At 35.6% G+C, this 20,764-nt stretch overlaps 1 protein-coding gene across 1 annotated transcript in view; it reads left to right on the plus strand.

The window, feature by feature from the left end:
* Positions 1-20,764, plus strand: part of LOC138706258 (fatty acyl-CoA reductase wat-like) — a 189,910-nt gene that overhangs the window by 60,589 nt on the left and 108,557 nt on the right. The gene's annotated exons all lie outside the window — the stretch shown is intronic.

Genomic DNA, 20,764 nt, shown 5'->3' on the forward strand with positions numbered 1-20,764 from the left:
CGAACTACTGCAACTTTATATAGTATGCATCTGAAATATTATTAGTACAGCTAATATGTACATATATAGTACGCGATGTATGCAATGAGGAAAGGAACTGGCGACCCTACCCCATTATTTTCTGACCTAGTTGCCTCATACGTGGTACCTTCTTGATATCACTTGTGAGGTTCAGATCTGTCTTGACTAAACAACAACAACAACAACAACAAACACAACAACCATCAAAACCCAAAATCCCTCAAAATCAGTTTCAATAGTAAAGTCTACTTTACGCAAACAAAAGCATTAGCAAAAAGAAAAATGTATGAAAATCGATTTTTCGTAAGGTCTAGAATCAGTCCTTACGAAAACTCGCTTTCTATCTATATTTGCTTAAACTAGTTTTACTAGTTGAAACTGGTTTTGACGAATTTAGGGTTTTAACGGCAGCATATGCATATTATAATATGTTATTCACTTGGTTATTTAACAACGCTGTATCAACTACGAGGTTATTTAGCGTCGATGGAACTGGTAATAGCGAAATGGTATTTGGAGAGATGAGGACGAGATTCGTTATTGGTTACCTGACATTTGTCTTACGGTTGGGGAAAACCTAGGAAAAATCCAACCAGGTCATCAGCCGAAGCGGGAACCGAACCCGCGCCCGAGTGCAACTCCTGATCGAAAAGCAAGAGCCTTAGCCGACTGAGCTACACTGGTGGCTTTTATATATATATATATATATATATATATATATATATATATATATATATATATATATATATATATATATATATACCGGGAGTCCACACCTGTGGAGTAAAGGTTATCACATCTGACCCCGAAACCAGGTGGCCGGGTTTGATTCCCGGTTGGGGCAAGTTACCTGGTTGAAGTTTTTCCGGGGTTTTTCCTCAACCCATTATGAGCAAATGCTGGGTAACTATTGGTGCTGGACCCTGGGCTTATTTCACCTGCATTATCACCTTCATCTCATTTAGGCGCTAAATAACCTAAGATGTTGATAAAGCGTATAAACACACACGCACGCACGCACGCACGCGCGCACACACACACACACACACACACACACACACACACAGTGAGACATTTAAAACAAGCCACCTGAATAGCACGACCATTGTTAGTGACAGAAGGCAAATCTTCAGACAAAATTTGTTTGGCATGAAGGGGGTCACATTGTGAAAAACTAACTCATTTCTGTAACTCACATTGTACGTTCAGAATTACATTATATATTCAAAGTGGTGACCTTGAGCATTGATACTTGATGCAATGCGATTTGAGCGGAAAACATTGCACATTGAATTTCATCAGTGCTTATCGCCGAGCAAGCTCGTGTTATACGGTCTTTCATGTCTTGGGGACTCGTCGGTATTTCTTGGTACACTTCTTGTTTTAATTTTTCCTACAAATAAAAGGCCATTGGTGTTAAGTCAGGTGAACATGCAGGCCAGTTTATGTGTCCGCACCGACCAATCCAACGATCTTCAAATGCTCTGTTAAGAACCGCTGTAATTATCCGTGCAGAATGGGCTAGATATCCATCGTGTTGGTATCACATAGATTACCGTATGTTCAGTGGAATGGTTTCTAATAATTGTGGCAGCATTTCTATTAACAATTGGGAATACTTTTTACTACTGCCCGTGCCTCACTTCCTGAGCTGTTTCTTTGCGGGGCGAGACGCAGAGGGAGAGAGTGGGAGGTCCTGGGTACCGCATGTACCTACTACCCTACGTCCAACACATCGGCCTTTTCAGGATTTCTTTCGTCAGCTATGGAGGAAGATCAGCCATGGACAAGCGAATGTATAGGCTATCCCCTCACAAAAGAAATTATGTCCTTCTCATCAATTCCTGTAACTAAACACTAATACCAGTGGTAGACTACAGTCTCTACTTGAAATTATCGACCTAATCGAGATTACGGTTGTCACGTGTACATATAAGTAAACTCTTTCCTCTAAGGCAGTGTTTCTCAAACTTTTTCCACCGCGAAACCCCTTTTAATCTAAAGTGTAACTGCGGAATCCTTGTAATATTTTATTAGTATTTAATAATTAACAGACAAGTGAACGCTAGTATCTCAATAATTCTGTTCAGCGCGACGAATGTATTTACTTTTCAAGCCCAAAATCTGGTTTTATGGCGGCAAGTTGTTGTCTCATTTCTACTGTACTTCTGCATTTTATCTTTTCGGTATTTTGTTTTAGTGAACACATACGCAGAGAATCCAGTGATGAAAGTGATAAGTATTATGGGTATTTTCCTTTTTAGATGTTGATTAAACATATTGTTATTACGCATATTATTGGAATATTATTATTATTTTTATTATTATTATTATTATTATTATTATTATTATTATTATTATTATTATTATTATTATCGGTGGTTTCATGTTATTATTGATTCATATTTTCGTAACATTTATATATTTTTATAGTATCCACTAAGTATAAAATAGCCACAGGAGTAGCCCAGTCGACTAAGGCGCTTGCCTATCGATTCAGAGTTTCGCTCGGGCGCGGGTTCGATTCCCGCTTGGGTTGATTACCTGGTCGGATTTTTTCCCGAGGTTTTTCCCAACCGTAAGGCGAATGTCATGTAATGTTTGACGAATCCCTGACCTCATCTCGCCAAATACCATTTCGCTATCATCAATCCCATCGATGCAAAATAACGTAGTAGTTGATACAATGTCGTTAAATAACCAAGTAAAGAAAAGGTATAAAATAAAATTTAAAATCATATCGAGCTCACGGAACTCCGGAACATACATTGAGAAACGCTGCCCTATGGTAATTCAGCAGTTGTCCAGACTGAACGAAGAGTGACCTAGTGTGTACATACATTTTAGGAAATCTCCATCAGAGATAATAGCGATAGTGGTAACCACGTTTACAGTATCCAGTATTATAAACAGTAAAAACCCCTGCACTGGCATAGGATAATGTTTTCCGCACATGTAATATGCTGCCGTGCCGCCACGCTGCAGCTGCCGTGCCGGTCTGAGCAGACCTAAGAGGCGTGGTTATAAGCACTAGGGAACTCTCGGTTCAGGACGTGAGACACGGGCAGTACTTAATGTCCCGTCGATAAAATAGGGACCGATTATTTAGTTACTTACAAGACCGCACGTCACATTCACAGACCAAGATTGTGCATCTAATTCTCTCAGCCAATGTGGATTTTCAATTGACCAATAGTGCATGTTGTGAAGGTTTGTAAAGGAAGCTTTATCCGCAAATAAAACGTTCGTCAGGAACATGTCATCAAATTACAGTTCCCATAGACACCATTCGGAGTAGTATAACCGATATTGAAAGTCATTGCCATGAGCTGCTGATGAAGTGAAATGTGGAAAGGATGAAATTTATTTGAATGTAGTATTTGCAGAACACTTTGTTGACTGACACCACTCTCACGTTCAATCTGTCTTTTGCTAACATGTGGATTGTGTGCCACAGCTGCTAAAATGTTAATTGAATTATTTGGTCACCGGTTGTTGTTTTGCGTCGTTGACATATCTTATTATCCACTCTTCCAGTGTCTTCAAATGCTATTATTATGTTTGCAAAGACAGATCGTGAAGGTGTGTGACGATCTGGATATCTTTCAGCATACAATCACAGTCTACTATATAGTCACGACGCTTGAGTTTTGAGGGTGCTAGAAATAATAGACTGTGACGGTACTATTTTGCATTGTCTGTAATGAGGCGATATTAGCGATCCAAGTGGTGAGCAACTATCTAATGTTTGCATATTTACTACGTATTGAGCTTCGCGACTGTATATACTAGACTGTGATACAATCGCACTGCTGCTCTCATAACTTTCACCATAAAGGAAAAGCATATCAATTTTCTCGGCTTTCGTATCGTGAACAACTGATTAAATTCAGGAAGAAATCGTCTGATCGAATCTACAGCACACCGCACAATAATAGTCTTCATGCACACAGACACATAAAGGAAACAGTACAACGAGTTGAATGTTTGTTTACATTCGATTTGTACGGTTCAAACTGTATACTGGGGTAACCCAGTAGTTCATCGGTTCATTGAAGTAAATTAATTTTTCTTAATCTATGACCTTCAGCTATCATCAATGACCATCAAAACACGGTTGTTGTATGCGCCTTCAAACGCATTATAAAAGTAAATAATAAATCAAATCAATCCATTTAAAATAATGAAGTTGGCTTCCATATCTTCTCTACACCTGTACCTATCATCTATAACACAATATCTATGTCTCACTTCACGCCAAACAACTTTCGTCTGAAGATATGTCTTCTATCACTAAAAATAGCCGTGCTATTCAGGTGGCCTGTTTTAAATACCGCACTCATATATATATATATATATATATATATATATATATATATATATACATTCTTCAAAATTCACCAGAATTTTAAGACATCCATTAAAAATATACTTACAAGGCTTTCATTTCAAAATGTCTCATTCTAAATAACAGTTTATTTCAATTTAATTTAAACAAAAACACATCAATTTAGACACGGAAGGGAAAGTAAAAAACCAGTGTTAATTACATTATAGGTTTAACCCCCACTCCTATTTACCTTTGATATTTCGAATGGCATATCTATAATTAAGAATTTAGAACTGGAATTTTAATGTAATAAAATATGTAGGGCCTACATAAATATGTAGAGAAAAACAGTGTGGTCCACCGCTATGGAGTAACGGTTAGCATGCCTGGCCGTGAAACGAACGGGTCCGGGTTGAAATCCTGGTTAGGGCAAGTTACCTGATCGAGCTTTTTTCTGGGGGTTTCACTCAACCCATTAGAAGCGAATGCTGGATAACTTTCGGCGCTGGATCCCGACTAATTTTTCTGACATTATCATCTTCATCTCATTCAGACGCTAGATAGCTATAGCAGTTATAAAGCGTCGTAAAATAACCGATTTAAAAAAGTGTGTAGAAAATATGTAAAATCATAAAAAATATAGCATAACATATTTAATACTAACTTATTATTTTACTGGTTTCCACACATTCATGCATTAAATTTTGCGGCACAGTGAACAACCATATATTTTTCTAAGTTTTCTAGAGTCATTGATTAACGCCTGTCGCTCAGAATTTCTTACGCGCAGAGAATTATCTTTCTACTTCACATGATGTAGCTGAAGCAAATTTTAGAACAGGAATTTTTCCTGAGGAAATGTTCGTTGTCTCCTCTTAGAATTCGGCACACATTTCGAAATGTTGAATACCTGGGGTTTCTTTCCAACGCTGTTTGCAATTTAGTCAATACACTTGCACTCCATGCACAACACTTAGGCCTACGTTTTTCAATAGAACTTTTTATGAAAGCAATGGAATCTTGCAGGAGAAGTCTTGAAGTTTCCAGATGTTTGACACTTTCGGAAGCCATCTGAAGTTGCCACTGATGTAGAAAATAGAGCAGACTACTTTGGAATCACTAAAAGCATTCTCATATTCACAATTAATAGATGCAGCAATTTCAGATCTAACCAACCCTAGAGACAAAACAATGCATTGTAATGTGAACTTTGGTGGCAGGCAAAAGCAGTTCAATATAATATGAATATTTATTTTATTTTTTCAGGCTAAATGACTTATTAATATTTAAAAACAACAACAAATATTTATAAATATAAATAATTAATTGAAGTTAAAAGATTTAATGCTAATGTTTTCGCCTATTTGGCATCTTCAGGCACATATTCAAACAGTCTTATAATCTTTAATCAATAATTAATAATAATTTATCTTTAATACAAGCTAACATTTTATATAATTTGAACCTGTTTTATTGTCCATAATTTTAAATTTTGTGTTTGTATAGTTGTTTTAATTATTGCTATAAACTGAAGTAGATATGAATATTGACTTGGTTTTAACCATCACGCAAATGGATTATTAAAACAATAATTAACTCAACTATAGTTTATTAGTTAATTTGTATGTATGGTTTTAATATGTTTATTTTAAGATTGTTTATGTGTATATGCAATGGTTATTCCAATCACTGTAAAATTAATGTATTACATGAGATTGTTTGAATATGTGCCTGATGATGTCAAATAGGCGAAAACGTTAGCATTAAATCTTGTAACGTCAATGAATTATTTATATTTATAAATATTTGTAGTTTTTAAATATTGATGTCATTTAGACCGAACAAATAAAATAAATATTCATATTATATTAAATTGTATATTGACTTACCTGAATACTATAACAATGCTTTCTAAGATGCAAAAGCAGGCCAAGGGTGTATTAGAGTTAACTGTAAAACTGTCAAGTCAATACTATTGTGCTGTCAGATAATCCTGCATAGCTTGCGGCGAGATGAGTTCATTTTTTATTTGCAAACTCTATCGTAATCCAAAAGAATAGAACAACATTGAATAATTTATTCATAACGCTTTGACCGACTAAGATATTGAACACTTCCTTATATTAAAATGAGAACAAAAAATAGACAAAATCTGAAAGATTATGCTTGCAGCAAATAGGAAAAGCAATGAAGAGGTAAATAAATTAACTACGGTAATATATTGATTACTTGAGTACGGTTATGTACTATAATATGATCATATATGCACAGAAGCTTCCAAATATATACAGTGTGCAATAACGCAAATCTAGCTGGACAAAATTAGTAACTTTTCTGCATTCCAATGGATTGTTATGAAACATTGTACAGACTTTATAAATAGCACATTTTTTTGTATACAAACTCTGGCTACATTTGTGTAAGAGAAACTACCCCTTTATAGGGGATGGTTTTAGACTAAAATAATAACTTCTCTTCTGTCTAACAGATTTTTATGAAACAGTGTACGGAAGCTACAGGTAGAATATATTTTTTGTGTACAAACTATATTTACGGTTCCATAAGAGGAAGTATCCCTTTACAGGGAGTGCATTTACGCAAAATTAACTCCTTTCCTACACAACAGATTTTTATGAAACTTTGTACAGGAATTACAGGTAGGATATATTTTTATGTACAAATTCTGATTACATGTGTATGCTACCTGTAGGCCTAATTGCTGTACAAAGTTTCATAAAAATATATTATATAGGAGAGAAGTTATTAACCTTGTCTAAATGCACCATTATAAAGGGGCAGTTTCTGTTATGAAACATAATCAGAATTTCTAGACAAAAAATAAAATATTCCACCTATTACTTCTACCGTACATAAAGTTTCATAAAAATCTGTTAGATACGACAGAAGTTATTAATTTTGTTTAAATGCATCTGCTATAAAGGAGTAATTTTTCGTGTGCAAACGTAATCAGAGTTTGTACACAAAACATGTGTAAGGCATGTACAAAGTTTCATAAGAATCCGTTGGAATGCAGAGAGGTTATTAATTTTGTCCAGCCAGTGATTTGCGTTCTGATTCACTGTGCGTTTGTTAAGCTTAGATAAAAATGTGTCCAATATATTTTTAACCTGATGTGAATAATTTTGCAGGCCTAAAACATTCACAAGCGATTAAAAACTTCCTTATTCCATGATTCTTTTCTGCTGTTAAGCCAAATACGGAACAGTTACTTATGCCCCACCACTGAAAAAAAAATTAATTACTTATAAATGCGCAAGAACGCACACTCTCACTCTCACTCACTCATTTATTTATTTTATTGCATAGATCTTACATGAGCAATGAAGCTTTAAGATGTGGAACAAGTCAAAATTTTACAATATTACAATTACAATTTTTACAAATTTTTATAGTTTTACAATTTAGTAATTTTCTACATTTTTTACAATTTTTTACAACACAACAAACTTTAAAACAAGGATTTAACACTCTAAATGATGCTGTTTTAAATGGTAAAAGAATTGTTGTAACCGGACGTGACAGGATATACTAAAACATTATATTTGGAGAACTTTAAAATAATATTTTTTTCAATTGCAATGTTTAAACCCTTCTGTAAGATGAATAATACTTCACAAACTTGCAATTGAAGTTACATTAGTAAGAAGGTACCTATCTGAATAGATTCCATGTCTCACAACACAATACATCACTAACAATTGGCTCTGTTTCTCCCACATATTAAGCCTCTCTGTCTACAGTTGAACAGGAGCGAGACGTGTCAGGAAGAACTCATTGTTCAAACCCTTCTAAATATAGCTTGTCCATGATAAAACAGTAAAAGCTATTTCTCACAACATTCACCGCATGGATTGGAGCAATGAACGACAGGGGAAACGGGAGTACTCCGCGAAAATCTACCACCAAGCACATTCTTTGTCTACCAAAAATTACACTTGATCCCGCCGAGATTCAAACCGTGTTAGCAACGTGGAAAGCAATTTTGCGATTATAAATGCACTATACACATACGTAGGCCTATACATTTGTGTTCTTCGACGTAAATCAATTGGTAGCATATGGGCAAAAAAGTTGTAATATCCGTGTTATATCATCATCATCATCATCATCATCATCATCATCATCATCATCATCATCATCTAGTCAAGTAGGTATTAGGCCATGTGGTCTGATACGGTCTCATGTCATCTTTTAGCCGGTCCAACAGATCACTTCCCTCTGGGACGATACTGCAGGATCTCCTTGGAGATTCTACCTCTATTTATCTTTTAACATGGTCGTTCCAATTTTTCCTTAGTTTTCCAATGTACTGTAACACTGGCTCTATAGCTATAGTTCTTCCAAGATGTCTGTATTCTTTTTGAGATCCATTTGGAGTAACCAGCAGTTAGTCTCATAAACCTTATTTTTGCTGCAGTAATAAGCCATCGCATTTTCCCATGGTTCATGCTTCGATGCAAAACGTAAAGATAAGTCGGGCTAGAGTTTATAAATTTTGATTTTAGTATGCTGCTGTGGTTTAAGATTGCCTCATTACTGAATTTTTTGTGAATAACGTTTTTTTTTATAAATTTTATAATATTGTCTGGAATCTCTTACTATTTTTATAACTAAGTGAATAACCATGAATTAACTGTTTCTAATAAACTGTTATCAAGACATATCTGACTTGGTATTGGGTCTTTTCCTTTGATAGCTAAGACTTCAGAAGAAGTTCTTATATGAGGTGTTCCGTAAAAGAAGGGCGAACCCGCCAAATGTACTTGTAGAGATAATCGATGTTCAAAGTATTTTACCTTTAACCACTTCCCTGATTAACCCGAGTTAACTCGGGTTGCTAACTTCTGTCAAAATTTATTAACCCGAGTTAACTCGTTTGAGTCCCATTTTCTCTGCTAAGGATTATTATACCGAATATATACATTTCCATCCTTCCACTGACCTTTTCCTTACTAGATGGCTACAGAAGTTAGTGATATTGCTACATCTGGTGGTGTGTTTTGTACTTCTTCCTTGCGAGTGCAATTCTATGCTCATATAGCATTCACACACAATAGTGAGTAGATGCTAGTTAGTTTTGGCGGTTTCTGTTTGTGTTTAGTGTTTTTTGTGCTGTTTTGTGTAAAGATCGATCAAGTTAGTGATTCCGAAACTTTTGATCAGGTATATATTCCTGTCGAAGATTAGGAAATGAAACACCGGTATCAGAAGACGAAGTTATAGACCAACATACAGATTCAGATCAGTTGATGTCGCGTCTTTTCGACAGTGGTTTGAATAGCAGACATCTGGGACCCCTTCTTCTGCACCTCCGAGGTCCCCATTCCCTGACATTTTAATCACTTCTGCTTACAGCTAGTCATTCTCCAGAAGTTATTCCACGAACTGTGAAGAAGAACAACCAACCAGACAGTGTTTCACGTGTAGTATTGCGAGAGATTCAAAATACAATCAAATTCGACACAAGAGCAGATACTACTATTCGGAATACAATGTGCCACTGTGCGTAATACCCTGCTTTCGAGTCTATCCTACGACAAAGAACGTTTAACACCTCGATAACAGTACTGGTATTGTATCTCATAAATTAATCCATAAAAAAAACATAAGTTGGTAATTAGTTCAGGAGAAAATCAAAGTGGGACAACTACCAGAGCTGAAATCAAGGTGCACGAGATAACTCGGGATAATAATTCAGGTATGAATGTATGTCTATTTCATAGTGATTTTTAGGTATGTAAGAAAATTAGTGATGTAAAGTGATTTTGTAATATTAAATGACCTCTATACAAAAATAAAAAAAATATGACATTTTCTTTCACAAAAATGGTAAAATATATAGTAAGGGAAGAGGTTAAACGAGATAAGGGTGAAGCCGCCAAGGACATGTCTGTAAATAATGATGATTACTTTGTACACTGAAAAACGAATACCTTTATTGAAAATTGCAATTAAATATTCAATTTAATATTCTAACTTAATAATGATCATAGATGGCATTATAAATTTATCAATATTATGAGAATAATTTGAAAACAGTATATTAGAAAAAGCAAAGGGCGTAGAATGAACTCAATAGCGGCAGACATTAATAATAATAATAATAATAATAATAATAATAATAATAATAATAATAATAATAATAATAAATGAAAACAATCGCACTGTGATGTGACATTTACAAAGTGTCTGAAATTATTAGTAAACAAAAATAAGTAGATGCCTATCATGTTATTATCCTTACTATCAAAAGTGGTCTCACTTGTTCTGGGAACAGAGGTGCTAATAATCCATTACAACATCTTCATGAAGATGTTCCTCTGAGTCAATCACTGCTAGATGCACGTTTTGTTTGCCGATCACGGCGTCCAGAAACGTTCTGTGGCACATAGATATGGAGAGCTTGTGTGATCGTCACGCCGCACTTCGCGCACTTCCTCCCTTCTTCCCGGTCGGGCACTAGATGATCGTGTTTAGCACTTCCTGCATCCTTCTTCGGATGTCTCTCCAGCCGCTGCAGTCTCGTGCAGTCCTAGTTCAGTGTGCTCCTGTTTCCTTCTTGAAGGCGTCGTCCCATCGTGTTCCTGGTCTGCCTCGTCGTCTATTGCCAGTGCGGGGGGGGGGGAGTCCACATTGTACAAATGTATGCCCATCTGGTGTTCTGGAGCCTCGCCACGTGTCCTCCCCATTTCCATTTCAAGTTAGTGGCTCGTTGGGATAAGTCTTCCAATTTAGTTATTTCCCTTATTCTGATGTTTGGTACTTTTCTCTCCATCTTTCTTTGACAAATTTGATGCGTTTCTTTTGTGTTTCTGTCAAGTTATAGGTTTGGCATCCATAGAGTAGTGATGGGAAGATGCAGGAGTCTAGTGTTTTGAGCTTGATGAATTTTAGGGCCCAGAAAGTTTTCCATGCTTTCGCTACTCTGCATTTTATTTCTTTGTCAATGTTGTATACATATTCTGGTACATACTGTAGTATTTTGGAGTCAATTATGATTGATATGTCTTGGCTATTTGTCATTACTTGTGTCTTATTCATGTTCATCGATAAGCCGGCTTTTTTATTGCTCCTGTTTAGTTCTTGGATCGTATCTTGTAGCTCGTTTGCATTACTGGCGAATAGCACCACATCATCAGCAAACCTTAAGTATGTGAGCCTGTATTCCTTAATTGTGAATCAGTATTTCTTTCCCCAGTTCAGTTCTCGGAATATCTCTTCCAGCAAGCTTGTAAATAACTTCGGGGAGATTGGATACTACACCTAATAAAATTCGCATTTGTAGCCTACTTGGATGCTGTAAAACCAGTTCTTATATTTTCTCAATATAAACATGATATTTTATTAGACACAAAAAAGGAAATGACCCCTTAAATATAGGTTAAATATAATGTTTGGCTATAACTTACACTTACAGGTCGATGTACGCATTAAGGATAGAAAATATGATTCTGCAATATTTCCTGAAACATTATTTGTTCATCATGAACTTCCACAGTAACAGAATTTCAACCACTCAGGTTTAAACTGGCTTTAAATTTTAGTAACTTTCCAAACATATCCTCTAACTCAAAAATCAGAAAGAGGTAGCCCTACATGGTAGCAGAATTATTAAGGATAATGACATTAAAGCTCATTTTGTCAGAGAAAGCAGTAATACAAATAACCGTACTTACAAATATTAGACTATTAGTCTAAAGAAAAAATATTACGTGACATAGTATATCAACTTCATGCAGAACTTTTGTATATAGTTTTATTAACGTCAGAGAACAAATACACATACCGAATCTAATTAATTCTGCCAATATTATAAAGGAAGAAGTGGATATATGATTATGATATAAGGAATTTAAGATTTGTAAAGCCAGCTTGTAAGTAACCCTATTTGAGCTGACGAAGCTGAACTAGGTCTCTGGCGACCTAAAGTAGAGCTAGGGAGTGACCTGAGAAGCGGTTGGCAGTTATTGTCTGTTCGAGTCTCAGAATCAAGACACATCTCTTACTTACTTACAAATGGCTTTTAAGGAACCCGGAGGTTCATTGCAGCCCTCGCATAAGCCCATCATCGGTCCCTATCTTGAGCAAGATTAATCCAGTCTCTACGATCATATCCCACCTCCCTCAAATTCATTTTATATTATCCTCCCATCTACATGTCGATTTTTTCCATCCGGTCTCCCAACTAACACTCTGTATGCATTTCTGGATTGGCCAATTCGTTATAATGTCCTGCCCATCTCAAACGTCTGGATTTAATATTCATAATTATGACAAGTGTAGAATACAATGCGTGCAGTTCAGAGTTGTGTCACTTTCTCCACTCTCCTGTAACTTCATTCCTTTTAGCCCCAAATGTTTAAGCATCTTATTCTCGAAAACCCTTAACCTCTGTTTCTTTCTCAAAGTGAGAGTTCAAGTTTCACAACCATACAGAATAACTGGTAACATAACTGTTTTATAAATTCTAACTTTCAGCTTATCTATAGCTCATATTACACCGGAAACACTCTGATATTCTGTTTCGTGATTAATTACAATTCGGTCCAGGCGCGGATCTAGAATTTAATAATAGGGGGGGGGGCTAATAATAATTGAGGGGCTGGGTGCAAGACGGGCATTTTAGAGGATGTGCCCTTTTTGAGTAAAACGCTTTATTGTGATCTCTGATCTGTTATGTACATGATCACCAAGTTGTAGTTCAATACTGTAATCATAGAGGTCAGGAGTACCGGTACACAAAATGTAAAGGCATGCATAGATAACATTATTACGGTTTGAGTTTCCAACATCAATTTTCTCTAAACTTGCATTTGAGAGAAGTGCCTTTCTTGCACCAACCCCTCAATTAACATATGAATACAGTAGTATAATCATTACACAACAATGGGATTAAAAACAAATAAATAAACCACAACAATATTGTCACTCTTAGGTTCTAAGTCTTCAGTTAGTTCTAATTCTAAAGGAAATGGTGACTGGAATGGAAAGTCGATTAAATGTTACTTACAGTTTAACGAAGCTGAAGTCGTCTGGGATGTTTTACTTTGGTTAACCTCTTCAACAATTTTCTTTTCAATAATGGTGCCACAACAGTTTATGAGATCGTTTTGCATTGTTTTACTTGTTAGAGAAGAGTTTTTTTGGGGCATTTTTAAGATGAATATGCAGAATCTGATCACCGGCATCAACGCGATATTTAAGAAGCTCCTTGGAATTACCTTCGTTTTGATTTTCGCTTTCCCAGTCAATCGCACCATCATCCCTGTGTCCTCTTAATGGAATATTTTGTCGGCCGCACAAAATAATTGTTTTTACTATTGGGACAAGTTTCATCCTGTTTTCGCGCATTGTTTGTAACACTTCATTATTCAATTGAACCAGAACGTTCTCTACCTTACCTTCAAACACTCGTTTAAAGTTGTCACATTTTAAGAGAGCAGTTTTGTTATAACTGTTTTCTGAATGTCTCCTGAATATTTCCGAGGCCTTTTTGAATTTTCATAGAGGTTTCGTAACTAAATTGTGTAACGTAAGTTTGCTTCGCCCTCCCTCTTTAGTTCCGAATAAAACGCACACGTGACAGAACGCACCTTCATCCTTCTTACTGTAAGACAGCCATGGAAATCTTTTAAGCCACGCATGCTGAAATTGTCTAGACTGTCCCGATTCTAATGTCCTCGGAAATGGATATTTTTCGTCTGGAACCCATGGATTTGTTAGAGCTTTGTATTTTATCTCGTCACTGCATATTTCTTTTTCCACTAAGCAACCAATATCTAATACATTATGAGTCGTCGAACTAGCGTCATCACTTTCACCACACATAACCGATTCCCTGTTACGGTATTAACAGGCATACACTTTTCTTCATCAGTTGTATCATTGTCATCCGTACTGCACTTTTCTTTCACTTCACCACACGGCTTCTTGAAAAATTGTAAGATATTTGTTTGAAACTTACGTTCCGACATTTTATAATTTCTTATAACTGTTACACTAAATAATTCACCTGTGCAGACTGATCACTTCTCGTCTCAATTCAGAAGTCGAATATAGTGGCTATTGTAAAGTACGATAACAAAGATATTGGTAGCAGCCTAGCTACAGTGTGGTAGAGGTGGTTACCGTTAGATTTCCGTTCCGAAGTCCGAGCTATTGTTAAACCCCATGGTAACGACCCCTAAGGAATGCGACCACTTACCTGATCTATTCACTGCGAACTGTAAAGAGAGTTTGTATGTCAAAGTAAAATAGCAAAATAATATGAAGTTTAGAGAGTGAAGAAATCATAGAAGTTATATGAATGAAAAAATAATGCTTTGTACATTTTAAATAAAAAAATGTCTTTGAAATGATAGGGGAGTCTATAGCCCCCCAGACCCCCCCTTGTATCCGCGCCTGATTCGGTCTATTACAAACATACGAAATATCTTATCCTTCATTCCTACAAATCCTCAAATTCCAGGATTGGTTGACTGGGCTGGACTCGGTTTCATGGATAGCCTAGCAGCCAGCGCAACGCATGTCATCAGCAATTGAATCTCTTATATTCAGAATGAGGATGGCAAATATGCCCCACCTTAACCAACCTCTGAGCCAGGGACACACATTCCTTTTCTCCCTTGATAAGAATACACACTTTTCCTCACATTATGTCTTCAGGGCCGATAGGGCTATATTTTATTAGAATTATCTCACAGTCAATTGGCAAGTTTCCTAAACTGAAACAACTCATACTGTCTGTGGTTTTTCATGGTTTTCTAAAGGCGCTAAGACATGTTGGGATGAGGTATAAAATAGACCTAAATTACCTACGAACCAACATCTATTCCCCATTAAATTTAGAAATTTTCCAAATTAAAGTCTACTCAAAATCGGAGCCTTGGTTTCCACGTGTGTCGCCTTGAATACTTCGGGGCGAGTTTACTCGATTGTCACTCGGACAGCGCAAGGGCTGAAATTCCTTCTTTTTCGAGGATTGCTCCCCCCTCCTCTTCCTGCCAAGGCTACTAACTTCTTCGGCGATCCTGCCCTGTTGCTGTTCTGTCGTGCTTCGACTTCCCCAGCTATTACGTTACGTCCATTTTCGGCTTTCCTTTTCAAAATTCTCTACTCTTCCTTCAAATGGAACGGCGAAAATTCAAGTGAGACAAGTGGTCAACAGGCTTGGGGCTCAAATAAACACTTCCACACAGATCCTATTACCCTTGTATAGACGCATTTTCATGCACCTTTTAATTTTTTCTCCAATTTCTCCATTTATTCAATTATTTTTTTATTCATTAACTGACTGTTTCAGCACAATTTTATCCGTAAAGTGTTCCGCTTAAAGGTTTCACGTTAAAACAGAATTTTATAATTTCATTGAAAATTAAGGAAAACAGAAAGGATTTGGAATTAAACGGGTTACATAAGTTTCTTGTCTATGCGGATGACGTGAACATGTTTGGAGAAAATACACAAACGATTAAGGAAAAGAATGAAATTTTACTTGAAGCAAGTAAAGCGATATGTTGGGAAGTAAATCCCGAAAAATCAAAGTAAGCTTATATCACCAGAATATTGTACGAAATGGAAACATAAAAATTGGAGATTTATCCTTCGAAGAGGTGGAGAAATTCAAATATCTCGAAGCAACAGTAACAAATATAAATGTCACTGAGGAGAAAATTAAATGCAGAATAAATATGGGAAATGCCTGTTATTATTCGGTTGAGAAGCTTTTGTCGTCTAGTCCTCTGTCAAAAAATCTGAAAGTTAGTATCTATAAAACAGTTATATTACCGGTTGTTCTATATGGTTGTGAAACTTGGACTTTCACTTTGAGAGAGGAACAGAGATTAAGGGTGTTTGAGAATAAGGTTCTTAGGAAAATATTTGGGGCTAAGAGGGATGAAGTTACAGGAGAATGGAGAAAGTTACACAACGCAGAACTGCACGCATTGTATTCTTCACCTGATATAATTAGAACCATTAAATCCAGACGTTTGAGATGGGTAGGGCATGTAGCACGTATGGGTGAATCCAGAAATGCATATATAGTGTTAGTTGGGAGGCCGGAAAAAAGACCTTTGGGGAGGCTGAGACGTAGATGGGAGGATAATATTAAAATGCATTTGAGGGAGGTGAGTTATGATGAGAGAGACTGGATTAATCTTGCACAGGATAGGGATCGATGGCGGACTTATGTGACGACGGCAATGAACCTCCGGGTTCCTTAAAAGCCATTTGTAAGTAAGTAAGTAAGTAAGAAAGTAAGTAAGTAATAAGAAAGTTAGTAAATTTAATTTAATAAGCAGAGTGTATGCAGGCGTGCTTGCGCACGAGCGGTGTAAAATCTTCCTAGAGGAAATGGTCTAAATTAGGCTACATCACCACAATAATAACTTCGTTTGGAGAAAGTCCCGAGATGTTTAAACAGCCCTTTCTGACGTAGAGTCTGAGTGCAACAAAATTGCCGGAAATTCTTTTCGGATCTATGACGCATCGGACCCATTCTCACTAATCATCCTTATTTTGTTCTGTATGACGACATTCTCACTTCCGACTAGGACAGGGATGTCAAAGCGCGTGCACTGCGTTCCGTCAAGAACCCGCACAACATTTCCTTAAGAGTGATGATTGTACTTTATCTTACCTTCCCCCTTAAATATGTCATAATTGAGGGAAATAAAGCAGCAAAATGACGCGAAGAAGATGATGCCGGATACCAAATTCGCCAGGAAAACGAAAGATAGACCTAGATAATTTTACTGTCTTTTTTAATTTTACATTTGGAGCCATATGTCCACACTTTAATTAAAATTGCAAGATTGCGTACTATTGGAGACTTATCTTTCGTAGAGGTGGAAAAATTCAAGTATCTTAGAGCAATAGTAACAAATATAAATGTCACTCGGTAGGAAATTAAACTCAGAATAAATATGGGAAATTTATTTATTTATTTATTTTTTATTATTTTGCTAATAATTGTAACATAAAATACAATATATACAGAAAAACTTTAGCTCGATCCTGAAAGAGTAGAACTCGTGCTCAGGGGCGGATTCCTGAATTGAAATTAATAAAAATGCCTGTTATTATTCGGTTGAGAAGCTTTTGTCATCTAGTCTGTTGTCAAAAAGTCTGACAGAATTTGTAAAACAGTTATATTACCGGTTGTTCTGTATGGTTGTGAAACTAGGACTCTCACGTTGAGAGAGGAACAGAGGTTAAGGGTATTTGAGAATAAGGTTCTTAGGAAAATATTTGGGTCTAAGAGGGATGAAGTTACAGGAGAATGGAGAAAGTTACACAACGCAGAACTTCACGCATTGTTTTCTTCACCTGACATAATTAGGAACATTAAATCCATACATTTGAGATGGGCAGGGCATGTAGCACGTATGGGCGAATCCAGAAATGCATATAGAGTGTTAGTTGGGAGACCGGAGGAAAAAAGATCTTTGGGGAGGCCGAGAAGTAGATGGTAGGATAATATTGAAATGGATTTGAGGGAGGTAGGATGTGCCAAGAGAGACTGGATTAATCTTGCACAGGATAGGGATCGATGGTGGGCTTATGTGAGGGCGGCAATGAACCTGTGGGTTCCATGAAAGCCATTTTAAGTCAGTTTGTGTACGATTCCATGCTCTCTTAGTACTGACCTCAAATTTTAATCTCTTCTTATACTGCCACAAAAGTTAGTTACAGATAAAGAAAATCCAATGTTGTGGATATATTTAGCAGCTCTGTTGTAATGGAAGGAAAGAAAGTGGAAACATATTACATCTATATTCGATTTGTTATCAAGATCTGATTCTGGAGAATAGTTTGAGAGTTTTGGGAGCTGTGCCATCACCGAGGTTCCCACTTCTTAACTTCCCTGATTGTGGAGCAGATATGCAGTTGGGAAGCGTTGTAAGTGTTTCTTCATCAAGGACACAGTTAAAATATAAAACAAAAATCCACTACCATCATGTCAAATGTTATTTAATGGAAATTCTTCCTAGAATTACTACTAAAACTTTTATGTCTGTCGCCGACGAATATTTCACACAACGCAAATGATCTTTTTACCCTTTTCGTCCTCCCTCTACACTAGACATTTACAAGAAGAAAAATACTGGTCATGTTATCAAGATGATACAAGAGCATCACCTAAACTAAGACAAAGGGCACCACATTCTGTCTCTGTGAAAACTGTATGAATTCCCACTGCCATGCAGGAAATCTAACTCCACGTTCACTGCAGTTGAGGTCGAAGTGCTCCTCTTGAGCAGGTGGTTTCATCATCCTGAAGTTCTGGTCAATTTCCGAACATTCATCTCCAGGAAATCAAGTTGAGGGAAAAAATCCTTAAATCTTGGGAAAACATTTCAATTATTGATTACTGATGTCTGCAATTATTACGTCTGTAGAGTTTGTCACAATTCAAATTTCTCACACTGTTTATCAGTGTGTCCCGCGCTGTACCGTCGGTCGTAGTCTAAGGTTCATGCTTGGTCTTGCGTTGCAAAGCACATGATACCTCCCATACTGGTTGGATGATCGTTTACCTTTACGGAGACATGTGGACGGAAGGTCAATAGTTGCCTTGACTGCCTTGGCCCTCTATGGCCTGTCACGTCCAGAATTATTATTTGAACTTATAATAATAATAATAATAATAATAATAATAATAATAATAATAATAATAATAATAATAATAATAATAATAATAATAATAATAATAATAATAATAATAAAAAAAATAATAATAATAAAAAATAATATATTATTATTATTAGGCTAATATTACTATTATACCAGTATATATTTTAATTATTATTCTAGATACTATGGACATACTGTACATGGTTTTTATCTTGCTTATAAATTCTTTAAATTTCTTTTTTTCTACATTACTTGGATTTTTTTCAGTCTATAATTTATCTTGAAGTGATACATATTATTATTAGGCCTGCTATGATATTATTATTATTACTGTAATTTATTATTATTGTTATTTTATTTGCCGATGACCTTGAAATATTTCGCAAAATAAATAGTCTGGCAGACTGTATAACTTTGGAAAATGATATAAATGCTACTGAGCTATGGTCTGCTGATAATGGAATGAAAAGTAATGAATCGAAAACATTTGTAATTTTCTTCTCTAGAAAAAACACTTCTCTCAAATTTAATTACACTCTTAATAATATCAACATACTGTAATAAGGAAAGACTGTATTAGAGACCTGCGAGTTCTACTCGATACCAAATTACATTTTTATAATCATGTCCAATATATTTATAATCATTCCATTAGAATGCTCGGACTTATAAGGTCTATAACTTATTCTTTTTCTACTCCAGCTACTCTTGTAATTCTATACTATACATCAATCAGATCTAAACTAGGATATGTATCTGTCGCCTGGAATTCTATTACTTCTACTGATTCGGTTAAATTGGAAATCATCCAAAGAAAATTTATGTCCCTATGTGCTTTTAGGTTTTTACCAAATTCATCTGTTTTCAATTATGAGCGTACTTGTAAATATTTTAACTTTTCTAGCCTTTATGCTAGACGTCTTGAAGAACTCGACTACTTATTCTTTTGTAAGGCCTTAAAGGGTGATATTGATTGTGAATCCCTCATAAGCAATATCTATCTTCGAGCCCCTTCGAATGATTTAAGATTTCAAAAAAAAAAAATTGTACATATAAGCCTAAATCTCTCTCTCCAGTTGTCAGATGCATGAAAGCTGCCAATTTACATTAGCCTATATTAATTCAGATCCGTTTAATGTATAGTTTGTTGTTTGGCTATTCTTATATTAAGCATATTCATTTCAACTTCATTCGTTTGTGTTGTTTTTAGCTTTTCTGTATCATGTAATTTTGTAGTTATCTATTCATTCTGTCATTATTGCTTATTTGTATTTGTCTCTAATTTTAATAATTATTTATATGCACTGTTTGGTTATTCCTTGTACACTGTAAATCTTGTGCTAACTTTTATCTTGTGCTGAACTGTTATTGGCCCCAGGCTGTTGTACAGCACAAATATTAGTAAATAAATAAATAAATAAATTATTATTATTATCATTATTATTATTATAGTGTATATAGTACCTATTATTCTAAGATATAATGGTATTGATATATTTTATTATTATGACTACTATTGCCATTATTATTATTATTATTATTATTATTATTATTATCTGTAATTTTATTATTTGTATTATTTTCAATATTATCATTATTATTAATATCATTATCTTCATCAATATTATTATCATGATCAATATTGTCATTATCATTATTTTTTATTTTTATTATTTCCCATAAGCAGCGGAATTACATGGGAAGGGAAAAATGAAGATCTGCACTTGAAGCGGAGTTGCTCCACAGTCTGTTTTG

Source organism: Periplaneta americana, chromosome 9 (assembly GCF_040183065.1).
Source record: "Periplaneta americana isolate PAMFEO1 chromosome 9, P.americana_PAMFEO1_priV1, whole genome shotgun sequence".
Taxonomy (NCBI): Eukaryota; Metazoa; Arthropoda; class Insecta; order Blattodea; family Blattidae; genus Periplaneta; species Periplaneta americana.